The sequence below is a fragment of the Hylobates moloch genome, unplaced genomic scaffold (assembly GCF_009828535.3).
Source record: "Hylobates moloch isolate HMO894 unplaced genomic scaffold, HMol_V3 SCAFFOLD_9, whole genome shotgun sequence".
NCBI lineage: Eukaryota > Metazoa > Chordata > Mammalia > Primates > Hylobatidae > Hylobates > Hylobates moloch.
The window spans coordinates 112,710,848-112,735,648 of record NW_026652284.1 but is presented as its reverse complement, the minus strand read 5'-3'; the positions used below and the strand labels follow the sequence as shown (position 1 = coordinate 112,735,648).

Sequence of the window (24,801 nt, the reverse complement as noted above, 5' to 3'; positions counted from 1 at the left end):
TGCTGCCAACCCAGCCTCCCCCGGCCCCAGATCCCTGCAGGCTGGCAGTGCCTCCACCTCCCTTGCTGCCCTGGCCCTGTCACCATGACGATCCTACACTCTGCAAGAAAAACTCACTGCACAAGCCATTTTTCATGAGAAAATGTCAATGATTTCTCAGGCCCTGCCTGCTGTGTGGCCTCAGGAGCAGCCGGAGGCATTCCTCTGTAACCTGTGCCTTATGTTCCCCTTATCTTGGGTCTTCATTGGGGTGGGTGAGCATTTGGTCTTCAAAGCAAAGTTGCTGGATTCATGGGGGAAGCAGGCAAAGGGATGGTTTGGGTGTGGGGCATTTTCGGCTGTGGACCCTTGGAAGACAAGGGGTTGGAGTTTTTTCTATTTAGAATGAGAGAGTTTTAGGAAGAATTAGGTACTTCTTCTCATGATGATGCTGTGAGCCTGGAGCCAGGTCTGACCCTGTAGAGACTGTCTCATTGAATCCTTCCAACAGCTCCCTGAGGCAGGTACTTGCCTTAGCTCCATTTTACAGATGGAAATGCTGAGGCTCACAGAAGGTCAATAACTTAGCCAAATGAACAGAGTCAAGAAGTGGCAGAACCAGGATCTGGGTGCAGGCTCCTTTGATTCCTTACCTGGCTCTTCCATATTATTACCCATCAAGAATGGTATGCCCCTGACACCCTTCTCCTATTCCCTTCCCCAATTCACAAGGAGCTCAGAGCCTAAGCCTGCACTGACTCTCTTGAGGCTAAAGGCATCTCTTTCTCCTGGGACCTGGCCACCTGTCTCCACACTTCACTTCAAAATGCCTGACCCTCCCAGTGAGTTGGTTAAAAATCCTGTAAAATTTTACAATATATGTCTTAGTCTGTTTTGTGTTGCTATAAATGAATACTTAAGACTGGGTAATTGATAAAGACAAGAGGTTTATTTGACTCATGATTCTGCAGGCTGTACAAGCATGGCTCCAGCATCTGCTTGGCTTCTGGTGAAGCCTCAGGAAGCTTTTACTCATGAGGAAGTGGGAGGGGGAACAGGCATGTCGCATGGTGAGAGACGGAGCAAGAGAGAAGGAGCAGGACACATGTTATTTTAAACAAGCGGCTCTCACATGAACTGATAGAGTGAGAACTTACTTATTACTATGAAGACAGCACCAAGCCATTCATGAGGGATCTGCCCCCATGACCCAAGTACTTTCTACCAGATCCCACTTCCAACACCGGGGATCACATTTCAACATAAGATTTGGAAGGGACCATGTTAGCATGCAAATTATTTTTCAATGAAGGTGTTATTAAAGAAAAAAGAACTGTAAAGACTTAAAACTGTATTACAGTACGCCTTCTGGCCAGCCTGCCCTGGGAGGCAGTCCTGCATTGCTTGCCATTTAATTTGATTTGGACAAGCTCTCTGCCTGGTTAGTTCAGTGGACAGATGCCATGACGAGGCAGGCCTCCAGGCTCCTGGTGAGATGGGATTTGGCTGACCGGCCCAGAAGGGGTCTACCCACATGTTCAAGATGTTTCCTCTTCAGTTCTGCCAGGAGGCTCAGTTTGACCTGAGACAAAATCTGCCCAGGCCTTACTGATCCCCTGGTGTACAAGGTTGTGGGAGGAGACTAAGCTAAAGTAAAGGGAAGGTCTCTCTGGGTGCATTTGAGCTGCTGGGCTTTGCAGCTGGGGTTTGGGGGCGTTTTGCTCCTTCTGCGTCCATCACTAGAATGTCAGCACCACAAGGTCAGCACTTCTTTTGTTCACTGATTATCTTAAGCACCTAGAACAGTGCCTGGCAATAGTAGGTGCTCAATAAGTATTTGTTGAATAAACGAGCTGTAGCTGTAGGCTGGTAGGAGAGTTACCTTAATGGGGAATTTTTCTGTCGGGGAAAGTCTTCTCCTTGTCTTTCCAGCACAACAGTTCTAGAATTCCTGACAGAGGCCCTAGAATTCCCTAGAATCCTAGAAGCCCTAGAATTCTCTACAACTCTTCTTTGGGAAGGGCTGTCGTTTCTTAGTGGAAATCTCTGCTGTTAATGAATCCAAAACCATGAAGCTTGGTGAGTGTATGGAAGTGTCTGGCACATTTGTCTGAGTGTGCCATCTCAGCTGTGGAGCTTTCATGAATGCCAAGTCTCACATAGGGAATGAGTATCAGACCAATCTGGGCTTGAATGTTAACACTGCCACTATTCAGCTGTGCAGTCTAAAGCCATTGGCCTAACCTCTCTGAGATTCAACTTCCCTGTCTAAAATTATGGATAACGGACCAACTTTGTGGTGGATCGAGAATATGTATGCAATGTCCTTAGCACATAGTGACACTCAGTAATTACTTTCAGGTTAATAGATTTCTCGACAGCTCTGACTGCTCATTTTCCCTTTGCTCTATCCTCCCTTCTTTGTTCCTGGAGCCTCTATTCAGATGCACCGTGCCCTTCTCTTCTTCCAAGGTTTTTTTTTTTTTTTTCCTGCTTTCATTTCTTTTTCTGTAGAAAGAGGGTATTAGTTCCTGCCCAATCTCCCTTGGCCATAGGGTCATGATGAGCTGGGACTTTCTCTGGGGCTGGGAGGTCTGCAGAGCTGTGTTTATCACATCTCTGCATGCACAGTGCCCACCTAACACAAGCAGGCTGTTCCATGAATATTAATTAAATGAACTGATGGTTTTTCTCTGGGCATTTTCTCTCACTCAGCTGTGGGACTGACTCCCTGGGAGGGAGGTAGGGTGGGAAAAAACAGAAGGTAAGTCTGGTGAATGTGGCTCAAATTCCTGCAGCTGCGGGTGTGTGGGTGTGAAGGGTGGGAGATGGGAGATGGAGAGGGAAATCCAGACATGTGCAGGTGGCAACACAGCCCCACCCTTTCTGGAAGTGGGCAGCTTGGGAAGCAGGCAAGGCAGGCTTCTTAGTCTCAGGGGCTGTTTTGCATGAGAATTAGCACCTTCTTCATCCGGCTTCTGATGAATAACTTGATCCAATAAGGTTGGGAAAATCACTTCCTATCTATGCAGGTGACCATATCTATAAAGTAGCCATTGAGATGCTTGCCTTTTTCTCACGTGTAATTAGTGAGGTTGGAAGGGGCTGTGTGCTCTGTGGTAGCCCCACAAGAGCCTACACTTTGGTCTTACACTGGCCTGGGCTCAAAACCCATCTCTTCTGATGCCCAGCTGTGTGCCTGGTGCAGACAAGTGGTTTCACTTCTGTATCCTTCAATTCTCATCGGTAAACATGAGGCTTATAGTCTCTTAAGAAGTTCTTGAACAAAAATGAAGGAATGGGCTAATATTTTCTCATACTCAGGCCAATGCTTAGCACACAATAGGTATTCGATAAAAGCCATTTTTACTGTGTTTCTTCTTTCATTGAATAAAGCGTATGGTTGTATATCTATACATTGTGGTAATTACTATTATCATCACCACTAATAATACAACCCCAGGATTTGTTGGCCTTCATACAATCATAGGTAGGCTAAGCCAAAAAATAAATGTAAAAAAAAAAGATGCCAAGATTTCCTCAGGAGCTTCTAGAAAGTAAATCAGGGGTATATATTATAGCCCCAGTAGTAATAGCAACTAGCAGATACTTAATTTGGTGAGATATATTCCATGTCTTTGTCTCCTGAACAATTAGCTAGATGAATAAATAGCTGTCTGCCCTCAGAAAGGGAACATAATATGCAATTAAAATTAAGGACGTTCTATTTGAAGGGACCTGTTACGTGAAATTACAGCAGAAGGCAATTGGGGAATATTATTGTTTTGCATATTTAGGAATCAGGATAATTAGAAGATGCCAAACACGTAGGGCCAACTGGTAAGGGTTTGGGAAGGGAAGAGGTCTACCACAGAGCACACAGCCCCTTCCAACCTCACTAATTACACGTGAGAAAGAGGCAAGCATCTCAGTGGCTACTTTATAGATATGGTCACCTGCATAGATAGGAAGTGATTTTCCCAACCTTATTGGATCAAGTTATTCATCAGAAGCCGGATGAAGAAGGTGCTAATTCTCATGCAAAACAGCCCCTGAGACTAAGAAGCCTGCCTTGCCTGCTTCCCTACTTGTGGGATGTGGGCATCAGTAGGAGGGTAGCTGTGCATGTTGTGTACAGAAAATGGGGTGCTTGGAGCTATTGTAAATGATGAGGGGAGTCCTAAGGGCTGTGATTGTGGAGAAGAAACTTAGACCCTCAACTGAACAACATGAGTCACATTCCTGCCCCTCCATTTTGTGGTTATATCATTTGCTCTTTCCAAATCTTTGATTTCTTCCTCATCTGAAAAAAAAAAATAGAGCTAATCATTTTGACTACAGAAATTTGCCACAAGGATTAAAAATGAGACAATCCATGTAATGTGCCTGATAAAGTACTTGCAAATAGAAAGTCTTTCATAGACATTCATTATTATAATTCTGTTCATTGATGTGTAGAGAAGGTAAAAAGTGAACACATAAACCCGGTTATAAATAGTAACTGTATGGTTTGAATGCTTTGGGCTGCAAGTAACCGCACCCCAAAATGCAGGGGACTTCTGTATGAGGGGTGTTTATCATCCTACAGAATAAGAAGTCTTGGCTTGGTTAACTCAACTGTTCAATAACTTTATGGTTCCCATTGGCTTCTCAGTGATTCTCCTGAAGTCAACTGTGAGTTCCTCTCATATTTAAAAGATGGCTGCTACTCTTCTGAATATCACATCCTTCTGCAATTGTGTTTGGAAACAGGAAAAAGTATTTCTTATTGGACGTCTCTTTTGCAAACCTAGAAGTGTTTTACTGCCTCCACCCGACTCCCTTGTGTCTTATTGCCCAGAATTGACCACATGCCTATTCTTCCACTCACAAATCAATCATCAGCAATAAGAATGGAATGAGTGAGACTTCCTCTGGCCTAGTCAAGATCGATATTTTGGGAATAGAAGGGACCTCATTTAAAGCACATGGTCCCTCCATTCTGAAAACAAACAAAAATATTCTATTAGTGAACAAACTGGAAGAGAATGGTTTGGAAGTGGCAAGGCAAGAGTATCTGTCTTAGTATGTAATATAGTTCCATTATTTAAGGCAATGTATGGAAAAGTGTCCTGGAAAAAAATGACACCAACATGATAATTGCTATAGCAATATAATTGTTGCCATAGGATTGGAGTATAAATTACATTTACCTCCTTTTTCATGTTTTTAATATTGTCTTTTTTTTTTTTTTAAAGACAGAGTCTCGCTCTGTCACCCAGGTTGGAGTGCAGTGGCATGATCTCGGCTCACTGCAACCTCTGCCTCCCAAGTTCAAGTGATTCTCGTGCATCAGCCTTCCAGTAGCTGGGACTACCCGCATGTGCACCTTGCTTGGCTAATTTTTGTATTTTTAGTAGAGATGAGGTTTCACCATGTTGGCCAGGCTCATCCCAAACTCCAAACCTCTGATGATCCACCCACCTTGGCCTCCCAAAGTGCTGGGATTTCAGGTGTGAGCCACCATGCCCAGCCATATTGTCTGACTTTTAAAAAATGTGTTTGTATTACTTTTATAAGCAGTATCTTCCACTTTTTTTGAAAAACAGTGCCATTTTTCAAATAAAATAATCTGTCCTTGTAGAACCTTCTTCCAAGTCCATAGAATGTGTTAATTACTCTGTTTCCAAGGATAAGCCCTATTTGTGGCAATGGCATTGGTACTCTATGGGCTGGAGTCTAACGATGCCAGTGTTTCTTGTGAGTTCCAAATGCTTTTGACGGAGTGAATTCATTTAATTATTGACATAATCTTCTAAGAAAGACCTTGTTATCCCTATTTTATGGATGAGAAAACTGAATCAGAGAGAGTAAAGTTATTGGCCCAATACTACTCTGGCTTCAAGGACTACCATATTTGAAGATAATTCCACTAATATTTATCAAGCACCTACTATTTACCTATCATGTGCTTAGCCCTGGACATGGATGAGAATCATAAACAGGACAGACAAACCATCCCTATAGGTTTTATAGTCTCAGCGATAGCTAGAAACAAGCAAACCAGCAATTTCAGTAGAGTGTGACAAGTTCTGTGATGGGTTGGGAGGCCTGCAGACTTCCTGACCCAGCCTCATCCTCCTGCCTCTTCCTTACCTCTCGTGTTCCTTTGTTCCTGCTCTTTAACCTTCAGTCCCTGTAGTAGTCAGGGAGAGACAGGACCAAGAGGATATACAGAGATACCTAGAAAGGCATTTATTATGAGGGATTGGCTCATGTGATCCCAGAGGCTGAGAAGTCTCTTGATCTGCTATCTGCAAGCTGGAGACCCAGGGAAGCCAGTGGTTTAGCTCCAGTCCAGCTCTGAAGGCCTGAGAACCAGGAGTGTCCAGAGCCAAAAGCAGAAGAGGGATGCCCTAACCAAAGCAGAGAGAGCAAATTTGCCCTTCCTCTGCCTTTTTGTTCTACTTGGGCCGTCAGTGGATTGGATGGTGCTTACCCATGTTGGTGAGGGAAGTCTACTGATTAAAGTGGTAATCTCTTCTGGAAACATCCTCACAGACACACCCAGAAATTATGTTTTACCAGCTCTCTGGGCATCCCTTAGCCCAATCAAGCTGTTGCATGAAATTAACTATCGCAATTCTCTTTTCCTCTCTCTCTCCTTCGCTCTGTCCTTATTTTCATAGCTCAGTCTCTTCCTCATTCTTTCCTTTCACCTGCTCCTTCCAATTATTTGGAGTGGATGGCAGTTGCATGGTAGAGGGAATTAGCACAGGACTAGTGCTCTGCTCTTTGGGGATCCAATTCCTCTTCTGATTTAAGTCAGTATCACTTATCTCTCTGGGCCTCTAATTTCTTCTCAATGAAGTGAAGAGAACAATTCCTGCTCTGATTTTCAGATAGGATGGCTGGGAAGATCAAATACGCTAATAGATATCAAAACAACTGGCCAAGTGGCAGAAGATATGCAAATATAAGTTACAATTTGCAGGTGTCAAAAAACAAAGGGATTGGGATCAACCTCTTAAGTGTCTGGACAGTCATATGCACAAAAGCAATGTATTTTCTAGCTCAAATCGCTTGAGGCTGGATGGCACTTTCCTCTCTCTCTCAGTTCTCAGCATGTAGGCTTCATTGCCTGAAATTATTCCATTCGTTTCTCCCTGCCAAAAAACTCCCAATTAATGAAACCATTGCTCTGTGTGCCCAGGGCTGGGTGAGTTATTGGGAGAACAATGTGAAGGCTGTACGGAAGCACTTAGTTAAATGCACAATTGTGGATTGCCAGCACCATATTTGGAACAGAGTAATTATACTCGTTATAATGTAAAATGCTGCTGATTGGAAGATAGATCGTCAATTTAACTACAACTTTTCAAGAAGAGAAATATCAGAAATGTTAAATGTACACATCAATTTAAGACATTCTGATTTTAGAAATATAATAATGTGGGGAGAAAAAAGCATGCCTCTTAGAATTGAAGAATTAGGGTAATGACTGGAAATGGGAATTTGGACAGATGAAGTTAAGGAGAGAGAAAATAAATTTGGCATGCTAGGCAAGTTCAATTAGAGAAAAACATATCCACATGCATGTTCCATGAGGGCCTGACAAGAGATACGCCTGGGCTTCGTGCTATCTCATCACAGTGAATAAGACACCCCCCTGCCCTCAAGGAGCTCAAAGTCAGTAAATGAGACCCAGATTTCTAACCTGAATAATTGACTCCAGAGTGGTGAATGCTAGGATGATGAATGACATGTCGCAAGAGAGCGTAAGGTGAGCACAGGTGAGCATTTACCTGGCATGGGGGTGACAGGGGTCAGGGGAGAATTTCTAAGGAAAGCGATACCTGTCGTGAATTTCCAGAGGTGAAAAGGAGTGGGCCAGGAGAAGAGGCTGAGATGGCATTGGAGAGAGAGGGTAACCCGGCAAAGACACATGGGTGCAAATTGTTTCTGTGCATTCTTGCAGGGAGAGCCTAGGAGAGGGAGGCAATGTTCTAGGGAACAGATCAGCAGGGAACAGAACCACTTAAAGCAGCTATTCTTAAAGTGTGGTTTGCCCTTTCTCCATACCCCAGGACCTCTGAGACAGTTTCAGGAAGTCTGAGAAGTCAAACCTATTTTCATAATACTAAGATTTCATGTGCCCTTTTCAGTCGCATTCTCTCAGGGGTGTACAGTGGAGTTTCTCAGCGGCTACAGAATGAGTGAGATCAAGACAGATTGAATGCTGAAGCAGAGATGTGAGCTCAGCTGTCTCCTATTAAACCAGACATTCGAGAGATTTCCCAAAAGGCAAAACAGTGCCATTCTTTTCAGTAGTGATTACCTGTTTTGGAAAATGCAGTGATTTTTTCATAAATATATGTTATTTATGCAAACAGGTAATGGGTTTAATATTTTTATATTTAAATAAATTAAAAATGTGTTTAAAATATCTTAGTTTTAGTTTGTAATGTAGTGAATGTTGGTGAATATGATCCACATAAATGAGAGTTCTTTGGGGTTTCTTATAAAATTTAAGTTTGAAAAAAACACTAGATTGAAGGTTAGCTTTCTGCTCAAAGAGCTAAAAATGGAACTACCATTTGACCCAGCAATCCCATTACTGGGTATATACCCAGAGGAATAGAAATCATTCTACCACAAAGACACATGCACATGAATGTTCACTGCAGCCCTATTCACAATGGCAAAGACATGAGATCAACCTAAATGCCCATCAATGACAGATTAGATAAAGAAAATGTGGTACATATACACGATGGAATACTATGCAGCCATAAAAAGGAATGAGATCATATCTTTTGCAGGAAGATGGATGAAGCTGGAGGCCATTGTCCTCAGCAAACTAACCCAGGAACAGAAAACCCGATACCACATTTTCTGAGTTAGAAGTTGGAGCTAAATGATGAGAAAACGTGGATGCACAGAGGGGAACAACAGACACTGGGATCTCCTTGAGGGTGGAGGCTGGGAGGAGAGAGAAGAGCAGAAAAAATTAGTATTGGGCACTCAACTTAGTACCCGGGTGATGAAATAATCTGTACAACAAACTCCCGTAACATGAGTTTACTTATGTAACAAACCTACACATATACCTATGAACCTGAAATAAAAGATTTTTTTAAGAAGTTAGCTTTCCGGGAGGGGTGTGTGCTGCAAGTGCCAGCAGGCGGCAGTACTGGGCCAAGGCCCCTGCAGCAGGAGGTAGGATAGAAGTGGGTTGGGGAGTGCAGGAGGATAGTGACCTAAGGGGAAGCCTCAGGCAAGACATCCCTGGATGAAGTTTCTCTGCTCTCTGTTCTAGAGGTGAGTCACCATTTCCTGAGGTGCCTGGTGCTGGAGCTGGCATTTGTCCTTTATCTTGTCTTTACAATGTCACCATGAGAAAAGGGCTGGTAGGTTTTGCATTTTATAAGGGAGGAAACAGGGTCAGAGAGGTCAAGTGGCTTCCCTGACAACATGGAGCAAGTCGGGTCATGGCCAGTGTTCCAATCCAGGTCTGTCTGACTCCTGGGCCCTTGCAGTTTTCTCCCGTGACAAGTGGCCTCCTTGACAGGAGGGAGTTTAAGGCTCTGGTCCATGAGAGCTGCCTGGGGCTTTCGTCCTTCCCCCTGGCTGCCCTGTGGGGTGGTCTCTGATGGCACCCAGGAGAACATGCACCCCGGGGGTGGGGGCAGACTCAGACGCTGGTACCCACCTCAGGGAGGGTGGTGGATGCTGATCTGGCAACACGACTCTCCACTGAGAAGGTTGCCGTGGCCTGCAGGGGCTCTGGAAAAAGTGTGCAGGAGTGATGAGCTTATCCTTGAGTGGAACCAACCTGGGGAGCTGGGCAGGGAGGACTCATCTTCAGGGCAGCTGTCTCCTTGTAGTCATTCAGCAGAGCTCACTGGGCACCTGTATCTGTCAAGTGCTAAGCTCTATCCAGTGGGAGAGAAGAACGAAGACCTGTTAATTTCTTTCAATGCAGTCAGCAAGCAGAGGCAGAATTGACATTGGGTCTTGGGGGCTCTGGACTTTGACTTTGTTCTGACACTGGTTAGCTAGGTTACCTGGGGCATTGAACTTAATCCCTCTGTGCCTCAGTTTCCTCTGAGTCAAATGGAGATGTATATACAAGTAGCTAAATGTAGGTAGGTGAGAATTAGACAAACAAGTACATGTCAAGCCCTTAGATCTTGGCCTGGCGGAGAGAAAGCACTTGACAAACGTCATTCCTAACATCTTATTATATGATTCTTAGTATGTCGTATTAATATCTGGTAGCGTTTTAAGGCCCATCTCCTCATGTAATTTTCACAATGGGTCTGTGTGTTAGGTGTTTTATTATTGCCCAATGATATTAATAAATAAATGGAGTCACAGAGAGGTTAAGTGACTTACCCCAGGTGTAGGCCTCCAGGGCTCTCTCTCTGGCCTCCCTCTCTGTGTGTTCAGACTGCAGGTGGCTGACTTTTCAATGCCCATGTCTGATGCTGGAGGCCCTAAGTGCTAGTATGACTTGCCTTAAGGGGAGCCCCCCTGGTGAAAAAGGCCTGCATGGGGCCGGGAAAGCGCAGGGAGATGGGATGGGCCTGGTGGTCCATTAGCGAATCAGAATCCCAACCAGGGACTGAGGCCATGGCAATTCTGTGAGATTCTATTATCTCTGGTCATGTTTCTGTTCCTTCTTCGGTTCTTTCCTCTACCTGCTCCTTACTAACCATGCTAATGTTCACAGGGCACTTTCCCCCAGGAGCCGAGCTCTGCAGTTTGCATGCCTTTCTGCCTCTAATATTCACAACCGGCCCATGAGCTAATGCTAAGGAGAGTGATGGATGCTTACCTGAGGCCTACCCTGCTGGGCTTTGCTCTAAACGTTTTGTTTTGTTTTGTTTTGTTTTTGAGACAAAATCTCACTCTGTGGCCCAGGCTGAAGTGCAATGGCATAATCTTGGCTCACTGAAACCGCTGCCTTCTGGGTTCAAGCGATTCTCCTGTCTCAGCCTCCTGAGTAGTTGGGATTACAGGTGCATGCCACCACTCCCGGCTAACTTTTTGTATTTTTAGTAGAGATGGGGTTTCACCATGTTGGTCAGGCTGGTCTTGAACTCTTGACCTCAAGTGATCCACCGGCCTCGGCCTCCCAAATTGCTGGGATTACAGGCTTGAGCCATTGTGCCCAGGCTTTAAGCACTTTTATGTCTTCACTCCCATCTCAGAACAGCCCTGGGGGAGTAGTATTAATAAGATGTCCATTTTACAGATGAGAAGCTAGAGGTTTGGAGAGGTGGAGGAAATTGCCCAAGAACGTTTAGCCAGTGAGCATCAGAAGTAAGACAGTGTCAGAGACAGTCTGATTTTGCAGCCATCCATGAAGCTGCAGCCTTGGAAAGAAAAGCCCTTTGGAGCTGACTCGGTGGGGTAAGCAAGAAAGGGAACTCAGAATTTTGGGACAGAACCACTAAGAAATAGAATGGTGATGTTAGAAGCCCAGAGGAAGCCATTAAAGGGCTGCGGATGTTCCCCTGCTGGAGATGGGGCTGCAAGAGGAAGCAAGGAGACAGCATGGGGTAGGATAGGGCTGGGACAGGAGCTGGCAGCGATGGGCAAGGCCTGAGGCTAAATGGTCCTGAAAGACTGGCTGCTCTTTACTGCAAGGCTTGACCAAGACTTTGTACCTACCCTGTGCAAAACGGTATCTTAAATGGCTACAAATCCCCCCTAGAGTAGCTCTCAAGATTCAATCACAGGCCGCAGCCTAAGGAAGGGTGCTCACCAAAGGGCAGTGGCATAATGTGTTTGCTGTGTGCGGAGGGAGATTGAAGAAACATGAGGCCTCCTCTGCTGATATTTACTTTGGAATTATTGACTGTTCACGTTGGAGCTAGTGCTTGGGAGGATGCAGCCTGTGCTTCTTGAGTCTTAAAGGGATAAAGCTTTACCTTCTTCATGGAGAGTGGTGTTGGTTTTTGCCTGGTTGTCCTAGTTTGGCACAAAGACAAGGACCACCTTCCCTGCCTCTGAAGATACTTGTCCCTACTTATAACAGAGCAAGATCTCAGGGAGGGATTTCTTTCACAAATCCTGCTCTTCTATGGGGACCAGCATATTGAAGGTAGCCATAGGTTATATTTATTTACTTGCCAGTCATTTTCATCTCATCCTTGGTGACTCAGGTCAGACATCTCCTCCTTTGGGAAGTCTTCCCTGACTGCCCATGTATAAAGTTGACAGCTGCAGTAGGCAGACTCTTAGTCCCATTTAGAGCAATTATTAAGTACCTGCTTTCGGTTTCAGTATCATTTCCAGTAGATCATATTGTAATGCCACATGGTGGCTAAAGACTCCAGAGGAACAAATAGGCCCCGCAAACTACCAGAGCCCCGTGAAACAACCAATCAACAAATGTGCTTACTAAGTGCCCCATGTCCCACTGAGGGAGAGAAGAAAACCTCAGTTCCTGACCTCAAGGAGAGTCAGATTGACGATGGAGGAGAGGGTAGATAAGGCAAGGTTGTGAGAAGATTTGTGTCCACACCAATCTTTTTGTGCCTGGGAGTCAACAACGAATGCATCTGGGAGTGATCAGAGAGGGTGTCCAGGAAACGAGGGATGTTCCCAAGGATTTGCAAAATGGGGAGTGCACAGAACCCTAGAGGAGTGGTTTAAGGGCTTAGACTTAGGAGTTCTGGCCCCTGCTTTGCAAATTGCTTGCTCTTGGACAGTGTAACTTTCTTTTTTTTTTTTTTTTTGAGACGGAGTCTCGCTCTGTCATCCAGGCTGGAGTGCAGTGGCGCGATCTCGGGTCACTGCAAGCTCCGCCTCCCGGGTTCACGCCACTCTCCTGCCTCAGCCTTTCCGAGTAGCTGGGACTACAGGTGCCCGCCACCACGCCCGGCTAATTTTTTGTATTTTTAGTAGAGACGGGGTTTCACCGTGGTCTCGATCTCCTGACCTCGTGATCTGCCCGCCTCGGCCTCCCAAAGTGCTGGGATTACAAGCATGAGCCACTGCGCCCGGCCTGGACAGTGTAACTTTCTATGCCTCAGTTTCCTGATCTGTAAAATGGAGATGACGACTGACTTCACTGGGTACTGGTAAGTAGTAAGCCAGGTTAGGCATGAGAACCACTTTGCACAGAGCCTGGCACATTGTTTAGCATTTGAGAAATACTGCCTCTTGTTATTAACCAATTATTGTTAATATTTTTATTAACAAATTATTATTTCCAATAGTACCAGTAAGAAGGGCATTCCTGGCTATGGGCTCTGCTCTCCAGGGTCTGCTCAGCCTGGAGTGCGTGGTTCCCACTACACCAACTGTGTAACGAGTTCCCCCATTGCTCTGTAGCTGAATTTGGCTTGAACGTCTTGCTCTCCTCTTCCCAATTGATTGGAGCTGTTTGAGGCCATGAAGAAAATACAGGGCTCTAATGGCACAAACAGAGAGCCTGCCAGAAGTAACAGGCTGGCAGCTCACAGATGCTGCCCCTCTCCCCACACCAGCTGGCCAGCAGTGCTGAGGACTCACCCCCAGGCAAGCATCAAAGCATCAGGAGGACATGACAGGATACCCTTAATCATACCTGTTCCTGCTATGGGGTGAGCTTTCTGCAAGAAATTTCAATTGCTCATTCATTCATCCATTCATGTAGCAGGCATGTATTGAGCACCTGCTGTTGCACAAACATTGTGCTGGGCACTAAGGGGATCACAAATGCAAATTCGCTGTTTATTCATGCAAGCATTCAGTGGATATTTACTGAGTGCTTCCTGTGTGTGGTCATTGTCCCTGCCCTCTTTGAGCTTGATAAGCTGGAGGTAACAGCCGTTGGAAACCATGAATAGGCAGAGGAAGTGCCTAGATAGAGTGCTGAGAGTCACAGTGGCAGAGTCAGCCAGACTAGGAGACAGCAGAGGTTTCCACCAAGTCTTAAAAGATGAGTGGAATTCCAGCAAGAGAGAACAGGTGAAAGGGCATGTGAGCAGAGGGAACACAGCAGCATGGGAAAGGCCTGGAGTGAGGAAAGCGTGGATAAAGAGCCTCACGTGAGTGGGGAGAGATAGTACTGGTGATAATTTAATAGCAGATATTTATTGCAAGCCTTGTCATACTCCATGTCTTCCTAAACACTCTGAACACATTGTCTCAAGGAGCTTATAATGCCAGGTGTGTGGATGATGCTTATAAGAACTTGTTTCCAGGATCAGAACCTGGCTCTGGTTCTTAAGTCCTGGCTCTACCTCCATTTGCTGAGTGCTCATGGACAAGTTACTGAATCTTGCTGAACCACAGTTCCTCATGATTGGGAACTATTTCTGTTGGCTCCTGTGTCTCTTTGACAACCCCCTATTGTGTGATTGTGTGCGTGTGTGTGTGTGGGGGGGGTGTTTGAGCACCTCCTTACTTTATAGTACCATGAGATACTCCAGCCTCATTTTTATACTCCCTGACCCAGCCCTAAAATCAGACATTATCCTAAGGAACCCTGGCTTCTTTTATTGGACAATGGGGTGGGTATGCTCATTGCTATTAGGGTATTGTTGCTTCTAGACAAATCTCCAGTGCAGAGGAATTTCTAACAATTTATGGAGAAACTCCCTGTCAAGGAAGAAGAACATAACTCCCCACCCCTTAAGTATGAGCTGCATGTTGTGGCTTTCTGCTAGTTAGTACAGTATGTAAAGAAGAAATAATAAAAGCAGCTTTATATAGAGAAACCTAAGAAACAACCTCAGCAAGGTGAACAAAATCAACATCAACAGTGATAGTCACATTAATAGTATGTACTCTTGATATGATGTAATGAGAATGCCACTTTACCTCCCCAAAACGCATAACCCAGTCTAATCATGAGAAGAAAGAACACTGTACAAACCCAAATTGAGAGAGATTCTACAAAATACCTGACTAGTATCTCTCAAAACTGTCAGGGTCATCAAAAACAAGCAAAGTTAAAAAACTGTCATAGTCTAAAGAAGCCTAATGAACATAACTAAACATCATATGGAATCCTGAATGGGATCCTGGATCAGAAAAAAAGGGCCAGTAAAGGAAAAACTGGTGAAATCTGAAAAAATGTGACTCTAGTTAATATAGCTGTGCAAATGTACCATGGTAATGTAAGATGTCAACAACAGGGAAACTGCTTGTGGATATATGAGCGATCCCTGTACTATCTTCTCAAGTTTTCAGTTACTCTAAAACTAGTGTAAACGAAAACATTTATTGTAAAAAGTAGGTAGTGCTATTTTTTATTTTTTAACATTTCTTTTAAAAATATTTTTCTTTTCTTTTTTTCTTTTTTTGAGACAGGGTCTCTTTCAGTCACTCAGGCTGGAGTGCAGTGGCACAATCACAGCTCAGTGCAGCCTTGACCTCCTGGGCCCAAGTGATCCTCCCACTTCAGCCTCCTGAGTAACTGGGACTACAAGCATGTGCTACCACACCCAGCTATTTATTTTTATTTTTGTTGAGACAGGGTCTTCCTGTGTTCCCCAGGCTGGTCTCAAACTCCTGAACTCAAGTGATCCTCCTGCCTCAGCTTCCTCAAGTGCTGGGATTACAGAGTGAGCCACTGTGCATGACTATTTATATTATTAATATCAAATAAGATTGTTGTGAAAAAGACATGAGACATTATGCAGCACACACAGTGTGTATACAGAGGAAGTCCTCAATTCATGTTGATTCTGTCACTCCTATTATAGTAAGTCCTCACTTAACGCCCTCAATAGGTTCTTGGAAAAACAATAGACAGCCGGCCCTCAAAAAGTGAATAATGTTGTTTTACTGTGATGTTTATAAGGAAAACGATTTTGTTATACGCCATTTCACATAAAGTCTTGGTTTCCAAGAACTGAGAACTTACTGTAATTAGTTCTCACATACCTCCTGTGAAAGGAGGTGCTGTTGTTGCCTTGTGATACCTCCTTGAAGAAGGTGGTATTGTTTCCCTTTCTAGATGGTGCAGCATATTCCTGCACCATGATGGTGCAGGATTTAAGTAGCTGAATGTCAAAATATCTGTCAGTAAGTTTTTAATAATCAACTACTGCGTGCCAAGCCATATTCTCTAATTCTCTGGGAGTTCTGATTCTCAAATATGTCTGGGAGGAGTAGAGATCCTGGGAGCCATGTCATTCTGGATGGGGCACAGTGACTCATGAGCATATTTATTTCTGAGAATTGATCTGGGAGAAAGATATTAGCAGAAAGTACAAGCTGACCCACAGCACTAGGTCTACCAGAAGGACTTGTGAAACTCAGCAAGTGCTGCTGCCTCCAGCTTATGCCAGGAGTGCTTCTTATTGTCTGATTGTATCTTTGAGATTTTGGTGGCCGGCAGTAGAGGTTTAAGAAACATTTGTAGGGAAAACTGCTTTGTATTGAAAAAGCAAAGTCCACCTATTAGCTTAATTTGTCATGCAGATTACAACAGTACTAGTATTATTCTTTTATGCTAGACTCTAAGATCTTGAAAGCAAAGCCCATCTCTTATTTTTCCAGATCTTGCCCTCAGGTTTAAATAATGTTGGAAGAATAAGTGACTGAGTGACTTAATGAGTGTGAATGACTTAATTTATTAGTGAGATACCATGGCCTAGCTCTTTATACACCCATGTGTTTCCGGAGTTTAATCCAAGAACTTCTTCTCTGGGATAAACAGAAGGAAAGTCTCATAATCTCGTTGAAGAAGAAAAAAAATACTGATGTGGGAAATCATTGTGGATCAATATGCAAGAGGAAACAATTGTATACAGCTACCTCCAAGCAGACGTTCGGGGTTGAAGGAGAGGAGAAGGGCTCAGGCCTTGTGTGAAGCACCCTCAGAATCAGAGTTCTCTGCACATCCTGATGTTTGTTTCTTTCATTTGTGCCCTTAATGTAATGTCTCCTCCTTTTATCCTCCAGCCTCCTCCCCTGGCTAATTCTTGCTCATTTTTTAAGATGTGCAGCTCAGATAGAAAAATAAGAAAAACTCCCAAAGTTTTTTTTATGAAGCAATTATAATATCGATCCCAAAACTCAATGAAGAGGTCCCCAAAATAGAAAACTACAGTCCAATCTCACTTATGAAATTAAGCAAACATTCTAAATAAAATATTAGCAAAGAGAGTCCAGCAATACATTAAAAGAATATTCCATGATCAAATGGAATTTATTCTGGTATGTAACATTAGGAGATCTATAACATTTTTCACCTCAGTAAATTGATATAAAGAGAACAAGCATATGAGCATCTTGATAGATGCTGAAAAGGCATTTGGCAAAATTCAGTATATATTTCTTGAAGATTTTCTTAGTTAAATTATAATTGATACTTAATATTGCTTCGTAAAGTATATTTACCTTAATTCAAAAGCCAGCATCATGCTTACTGAGAAAACAATGGAAGAACTCAGAGTAAAAAGGAGGGGAATTCAAGTTAAAAAGGAGGTTGAAAGGTAAGAGCATCTACCATCAACACGATTATTTAAAACTGAACTAGAGATACTAGCCAATGTTATTATGCAAGAGAAAGGAATTGGAAGCAAGAAGATTAGGAAAGAAGGGGTAAAATTATTGCTATTTTCAGATAACGTGATTAGTGCCTGGAAAACTTAAATCAAGTAAAATGTACTACTAAGAGAGACTCGATAAGGGGGCACGGCAAAAAAGTCATATATAGAAATCGATATACAATTTACCATAGTAATGGTAAAACTGTTTACCATAGTAATATAAAATATAAAATACCTAAGGATAAACTTAACTAAAAATGTGCAAGAGCTATATGAAGAGAACTTAAAAATACTCTGAAGGTAAACAACAAGAGCCCTAAATAAATGGGAGAGACTAACGGGCTCTTAAGAAGCCTCAACAAGATAAAGATGTCAATTCTGTCTGTATTCATCTATATAGTTTATCTCAATATAAATATAGTGGTACTTTATAGGGTCTGGCTCTGTCGACCAGGCTGGAGTGCAGTGGTGCCATTTTAGTTCACTGCAACCTCCACCTCCTGGGCTCAAACCGTCCTCCCTCCTCAGCCTCCTGAGTAGCTGGGACTTACAGGCATGCTCTACCACACCCAGCTAATTTTTGTATTTTTGGCAGAGACAGGGTTTTGCCATGTTGCCTAGGCTAGTCTCAAACTCCTGGCCTCAAGCAATTCTCCTGTCTCAGCCTCCCAAAATGCTAGGATTACGGGTGTGAGCCACTGTGCCCAGCCATAGTGGTACTTTTTAAACTATACAAGTAGAGTCACACATCAAATACTTACTTTGTTCCAGATTCTGTTTACATTTATTATCAGCATTCATTTACTTGACAACAAACTTTGAGGCATGTACAATTATTATCATTACGTCTATTTTACAGCTGAGGAAATGGAGGCACATAGAGGTGAACTAATTTGTCTAAGGTTGCACACAGCTGCAAAATGTCAGAGCCAGCCTGAAAACCCAGGGAGTTCACATCCTCAGTCCTCATCCCCTCCAGCCAAGGTGCTACATTGTGAAGCAACTGGAAGCAGATGGTATGATAGAAAAAACATGCATAGGCACCCACACTCATTGTCTTTCCTTATGGGTAAAACGTAGGAAAAATGCCTGGGTTTATTGTAAGACTTAAATTAGTTCACCCACATAAGGCGTCTAACACAACGCCTCTCACACAAGTTGGAGGCATCTAACACAAAGTTGGCACCCAATAAATTTTAGCTCCTTTGCACCTAGCACAGAGCCCAGCATAAAGTAGGTTTAACCTTTGTTCATTAATTTGTTCAACATGATTTATTATGCTCTCACTGTGGCTAGTCTTCATGCTTGACTCTGGGTGTAAAAAGGAATGAATAGTAAATGGTGTGAAATTGAATAAACAAACAACAGCACAAGCAAAATGTAAAACAAAAACCAGTATCTTGGCTGCTTGAGTGGCCTTTTTCACTTCCCTGTTGCTATTCTATGTCACCAGATGAAGGTGGACAATAGGAGACAGCCACCTCCTAGCTCTATGATTCTGATAAAGTTAGCACTCCCTGCTTAGTTTGTCTGTAAAAGGAGAAAGGTAATAATAGTACCTACTTCACAATGTTGTTGAAAGGGTTAAATTAAATATACCCCAAAAATACTTAGGAAATTTATCAATGTTTGTTATTATATGATTAGTAGTATAAGTAATAGTATTGGCATAAGTACATACTGACTCACCCATCCATCCACCCATCCATCCATCCATCCATCCATCCATCCGTTTACTAAACCCCTTTGTTAAATACTATATAAAATTGCCTACTATATGTTAGGAACTGTCCTAGGTCCTGAGCCTATAATTGTGAGCCAGACACACCTGTATCTTGCCTTCTGGAATGTACAAAAACGCAGCAGTGACACTCCCTTCAGCCTAGGCTCTCACCATTTTATTTCCTGAACCTTGAGATGATAAACAGAAGTGACCTCCCCTGGCATGATGGGGAACATTTTCTCAGTGAAAGGCAGATTCAGTGGAAAAGGCTTAGGCAATTCTGCGTAATGTGGGATCATCAGCCCAGAGCAGTAAGCTATTTGTTATACAGATGTATTGCCAACACTTGGAGCCCTAGATTGGGGTGGTCTCCACTCCCTACCCCCACTGAAAGTAATTCACAGTTTAAATGTTTCAAATTATATCTTCTCCAGTGTTGCCTTTCACAATGCTAACCACATCCTGTGTCCTAATTTGTATTCTATCTGCCCTGAAATATTTTAATTCAATTTTTGCATTATGTTTGATGTGATGAATTAGAGCCAGAGAATCATTGACTAAGTGTCAGGGAAGATGGATTGAGGAGTCGAAACTAATGGCATTTGGGGACAATATTTTCCTGCAAATATCAGGGTCACAAATGAAGAGGTAAATTATGCTGCTGCTAGCCAAGAACAGAACACAAACTTCAATGGTACACATGAACTTTTTAAAAAAAGACAGATAATTGCATCTGAGTTTAGATTTGTTGAGAGATGTAGTTTTAAATACAGGGTCAGTTAGGGATACACTAGAACAGCCTGGCTTGAAATTCGCCAGTTCCTGTCACAGAGCTGACACTCAGAAAGTATGAAAGAGAGAAAGAAAGTAAGACAAGCAGAAGAAGCAGGAGCTGTGGGATGCAGAAGTTCCAATGGAACTTGGTTCATGAAAACAAGAGTGAATGATGTGAGCACGCGGGAGCCACTGTCAGGCCCTAGGCTAAGTTTGTGGGCTAACAGATGGCATCCAGGGTGGATGGTGACAGCGTGCTACAGAATCAGATCACCTCTTGGGCCAGCCAGTGCCTTTGGAGATGTGGACTTGAGGAACACAGGGGCTGCCCGCATGTATGCGCCTTCCCTGATGTGTTTCCTTACAGGTGCTCTTGGATCTTCTTTATGTAAATATATTAATAAATCTGTACAAGACCCACTTTTGACACCCTCTCCCCTTCCCCCTTTACCACACCTCCTGGTCCGGTAGCATTTTCCAAAGTGCATTCCAAGGGACCTTAATAAATTATGGAAGTAAGTGTTCAGTGACCAAATAATTTGGGAAACACTTATCCATCTTTTGGATAATTTATTTAACTTATTAGAGGCTCTGAGAAGTACAGCATCATAATCTAGCCTTTTCCAAACTCATTTTCCAAATGACTCCCTTCTGTGGTTTTGCGTTTTATCTACCAATATCCTTCTGAACTAGTGTTACATCTTCAGAAATTTGAACTTAGCCATCAGAGATGCTCTACACATCTTGTTAGCTCTCCTGCAAGTGGCTGGTTTGATTGAGTGAACTGCTTGCTTCTGAATCTGGTTTCTTAGCCCCCTTCCCATGACTTTGTCTGTCTTGTTGGTAGTACCCATTGAGTCTACTAGGTGCCAGGCAGGGTCCAGGTTTTGGTAACTCCCCCTTCACTTTTCAAACCTTCACTTGATGGGACTTCCTACCTCTTGTCTCTCCTTCCCTCTAGCCTTAAGAACTCAGATGTATGCTGTGTTGCTCCCTGTTTACAACCCACACCGCTCCCGCCCCATTACAAGACTTATTCACATAGTCACAAATCCTCTGGCCTCTTGTCATTTCCCAGATCAATACATCTGCTTTCCTGCCAGCTGTGACTCTTCCCTGCCTCTAAAGACCACATGCCCTTCAAGCCTGCTTGTCTTTGCACTCATTTGATTTCTGCTTTCTCATGCTTCCCCCTGTTTGCCTGGTTAATCCTGTGTCCCCTTCATAGCCTGGCTCAAATGTTCCACTTTCTGGTGTCAAAGTACCTTGGTGACTTCCCGTTCAGCAGAGCCTTCTGAGGCTTACTCAGGAGCAAGCACAAAAACCCCTGCTAGAACATTTGTCCCAGCATGTCCTCATTTCTTGTTTGTTTATTTAAGCACCAATTGCCCCCAACTGGCCTGAACATCTCAAGGGCACGGTTTTTGTTTATTCCTCTCAGTTTCTGCTGGAACTGGAAGGTTGATGCTCAGTAGATGTTTGCAAATGACTTGGCAATGTGGCACTTTGGCAGGTCCTTAAGGCACGATTTGAATTTGGGTAAATAGTAAGAATTAAAGAATTTCCACAGGTAAAAATGTGACGTTCTTAGAAAATAACGCCCCATGTTTGGAATCTTCTGGTAGATCTAAACTAAGATGTAGAAAGGTTACATTTTGAGTGTTTTTTGATTATGTTTATTTTTTCCAGGATGAAATTAATACTGGTCTCTTTTGAAATATTGTAAAATAAAAAATAGAAAAAAGATTGCTAAAGAAAATCTTCCAAGCCACACGCAGAATATAAAGCACTATCAACATTTTAGGAGCTCTCTTGCATGTTTTTTTCTTTGTTCAAGTTACATCCTATAATTCAAAATACTACTCATTTCACAATTACACAAAACATAAGCATTTTACTATTATTATTTAATATTTGCTAACATAATTGTGTTAATGTAATGTTAATGGCTTTATAATATTCTTTCCCCTAGATGTAGATTAAAGAAGTTATTGTCTTCCACTATTACTTCATTATAAATAATACTGAAGGTCTTTGCTTGGCATGTATCTTTGACTTTGTTTTACACATATGAATGGACAGTTTAAAAGTTTAAAAATATCTTATCTGGATTAATTTCCAAAATACGGTTACTGGCGTATTCTTTCTTAATCAATAATTAGGAATTTTGTTTTTCTGTTCTTTTGATTTTTCTAAATGTATTGGTGAGAAAGGAAGTTTATTTCATTTTCTTTTCTTTGGCTGCTATTAATGTTGACCCTTTTACATATATATTTTGTCAACCGTTTCATTTTATTTTTCTTTTCTTTTTGAGTGTTCTGTTTAGATCCTTTTACGTTATTGGGAAGATTTCTCACAAACAGCAATCTCGCAGCCTGATAAATGAGGTTGCTATTCTAAGGCATAATTAAAACAATGAACCACAAGTCCTCACTCTGAGAAATTCAGATAATAAAAAATATTCTATTAATTTTAAAAGGTCAGTACATAAAAGAACATATTAGACATAAAAGACCTCTGCCTTGGAGCTACCAGGTATGGCCATTGGGGGAGAGTTTTGCTAAGGGAACCTTGGAGTGAGGTGCTGAGGAGGTTCATGCCGCAGAAGCATCGGATGAGTCAGAGTTGTTCTTTGCATGCAGTGTTCTCTGTGCAGCTCCACTTATAAACAAACTACTTGGCTTCAGAGAGGCTGTTGGAAAGTGGTCAGGGGTCTGGACTTTGGAGTCGAGCATACCAGCTTGTTCACTGTTGCCTTAGCTCAGTAACCTCATTGATATGTACCTCAGCCCCCTTATCTGTAAAACAGGATGGAATTTGGGAAGCTTGCATTGGTTATTAGATGAGAGGATGGAATGGAAACCAGAGAGATAAGAGCACTCAAAAAGTGGCGTTCTGGACTGAGGCCATAATCAAGAGCCAAGCAGTAGCCTGGTGGAAGCATGGCCCTGAAGGGCCTGGGCAGTGACGCTGAAGCCAGGTCACAGTCCCTCCCTGTCTTCTTTCCTCCATTTTTATAAATGACTGCTGTGTGCCAAGCACTGTCCTGGACCCCAAGCATCCGAAAGATACCAAGTTTATACCTTCATGACACTTACATTCTGAAGATCAAAACAGACAGGAAAGGAGAAAATCGAGGAATACACAAGGGAGGTATGGACCGTGAACATTACTAAGAAGGAAGTAAATGAGGTGATGTCCAAGGGAGACTGGAGGAAAGAGGAGGGACAAGAGATGTCAGAGGGGCCTGGAGGCACAGCTAGCAGCTCTTGTCGTGAGTCTGAGGTCTCTGCCAGGAGGGGCTTAGATCAAGGGCTGGGCTGGAGGTGGCGCCTCCTTCAAGAGCCTCTGGGAGGTTGAAAGTGCATTCCTTCACTCATTCCACCAGAGGTTCCTGAACCCCTCCTATGTGCCTGGCTCTGTTCCTGTGCTGGGCAATAGCAGGGGAGAAAATGAAGCCTCGGCCCCCATGAGGCTCGCATTCTGGTGAGAGGAGATGAGTCATCAACAAACAAGCCAAATCTCTTAGGTCGAGTGCAGATAAGTGCGAGGAAGCAAAATAAAGAGGGATGAGAGATAGGGTGAAGGGGGCATAGAAGAAGGGGCTCTGCAGATATCTAGACAGAGTTGCTTGGCTGACTTCAAGAACAGCTGAGAAGCCAGCCCAGTGGGACCAACATAAGCAATGGGGAGGACAGACAGGGAGGCCCTGAGGGGCTGGACTGCTAGAGATTTGCAGGCCGTGGCAAGAGTTGTCATTTTGTGGTTGACACTCCAAGCAAGGGAGTTTGGTCATTGACCTAGCTGTGCTGTAGAGTCCTAAAATCTGAGGCCATATTGGATAGTTGTAACTGGGAGAAGCGAGAACCAGAAGTCAAGGGTAGATGGCATCAGGGGAAGTGGGGTGCCCAGGTTCAAGCTTGAGAAACTAAATCTGTATCAGATCCAAGGGGCCAGTGCAGGCATGGAGATGCAGATGAAGTCAGAAGCTGAGGAAACACTAGCAGGAAGTAGTGGGTGGGAGCCAGGAGAAAAGTTGGCAGATGTGGCAGTGCATGGGCCTGGGCTTCCTGGGAAAGGGGTCTTATTCACCTGCCAGGCAAGTGCCTTGACCTGGATATGCCTGGAAAACATAATTAATTGAATGAATACAAAGGTGCTTTGTAAACTCCATCAAATTATTTGTTATGCTAATGTCATCATTACTATTTCTGTAATAACCAATGACACAATTAGGAAGCACTAACTGAAGACCTCCTGATATTGCCCATATTTGAATTCCACGCGGATGTCCCCAGCACTTGGTGGGGATCATCCATTCTTTCTGAACAACCCCAGTCATGGTGGTAAGCTTCCTGCCTCCTCACCTTTGGAGAGCTCTAGGATATTATTTTTTTTCTGAATCACACACATGTATTTGTAATGTTCAGCTTCATCAGAGTTTGATGATGATTACAGAATTCTTGAGTTGGAAGGAGCCAAAGTCATGTCTCAGCTAACATTAGCCAATAAGCCTTCTTTGGTAGACTTCTTCCTCTAGATATTCTGTGGCTGAATGGATCTGGGCATTGTTGACTTAAACAGAGACTAAAGGAATTCTCTGTAGAGCCACAGTGACTCCCAGAGCGGGTCTAAGGCATCTCCCAAACCCATTAGGCCTCAGAATATGTTCTTTAGAGGCATCTGGCAGTGCTAGGACTTCTCAGAAGATGCTGCAGGAAACTCTAATTCAGCTCCTCCCCCTTCATTCTAAAGTGGAAGAAGTTGAGGCCTTGAAGGGAGAAGTTTTCTGGAATCATCCATTAATTTACTCAGCCAACTTTCACTGAATATCTCCTTTATGAA

At 43.3% G+C, this 24,801-nt stretch overlaps 1 protein-coding gene across 2 annotated transcripts in view; it reads left to right on the top strand.

Moving 5' to 3' along the window:
• KCNQ3 (potassium voltage-gated channel subfamily Q member 3) overlaps positions 1-24,801 on the top strand; it is a 349,042-nt gene that overhangs the window by 97,186 nt on the left and 227,055 nt on the right. Inside the window, exon 1 of one of the 2 annotated variants that reach the window (XM_058444224.1) lies at positions 1,813-2,058. The exons of the other annotated variant lie outside the window; for it this stretch is intronic. The gene's annotated coding sequence lies outside the window, so the exon portion shown is untranslated. Of the gene's footprint in view, positions 1-1,812; positions 2,059-24,801 lie in introns of those variants that run through there. 2 annotated transcript variants of the gene reach the window in all.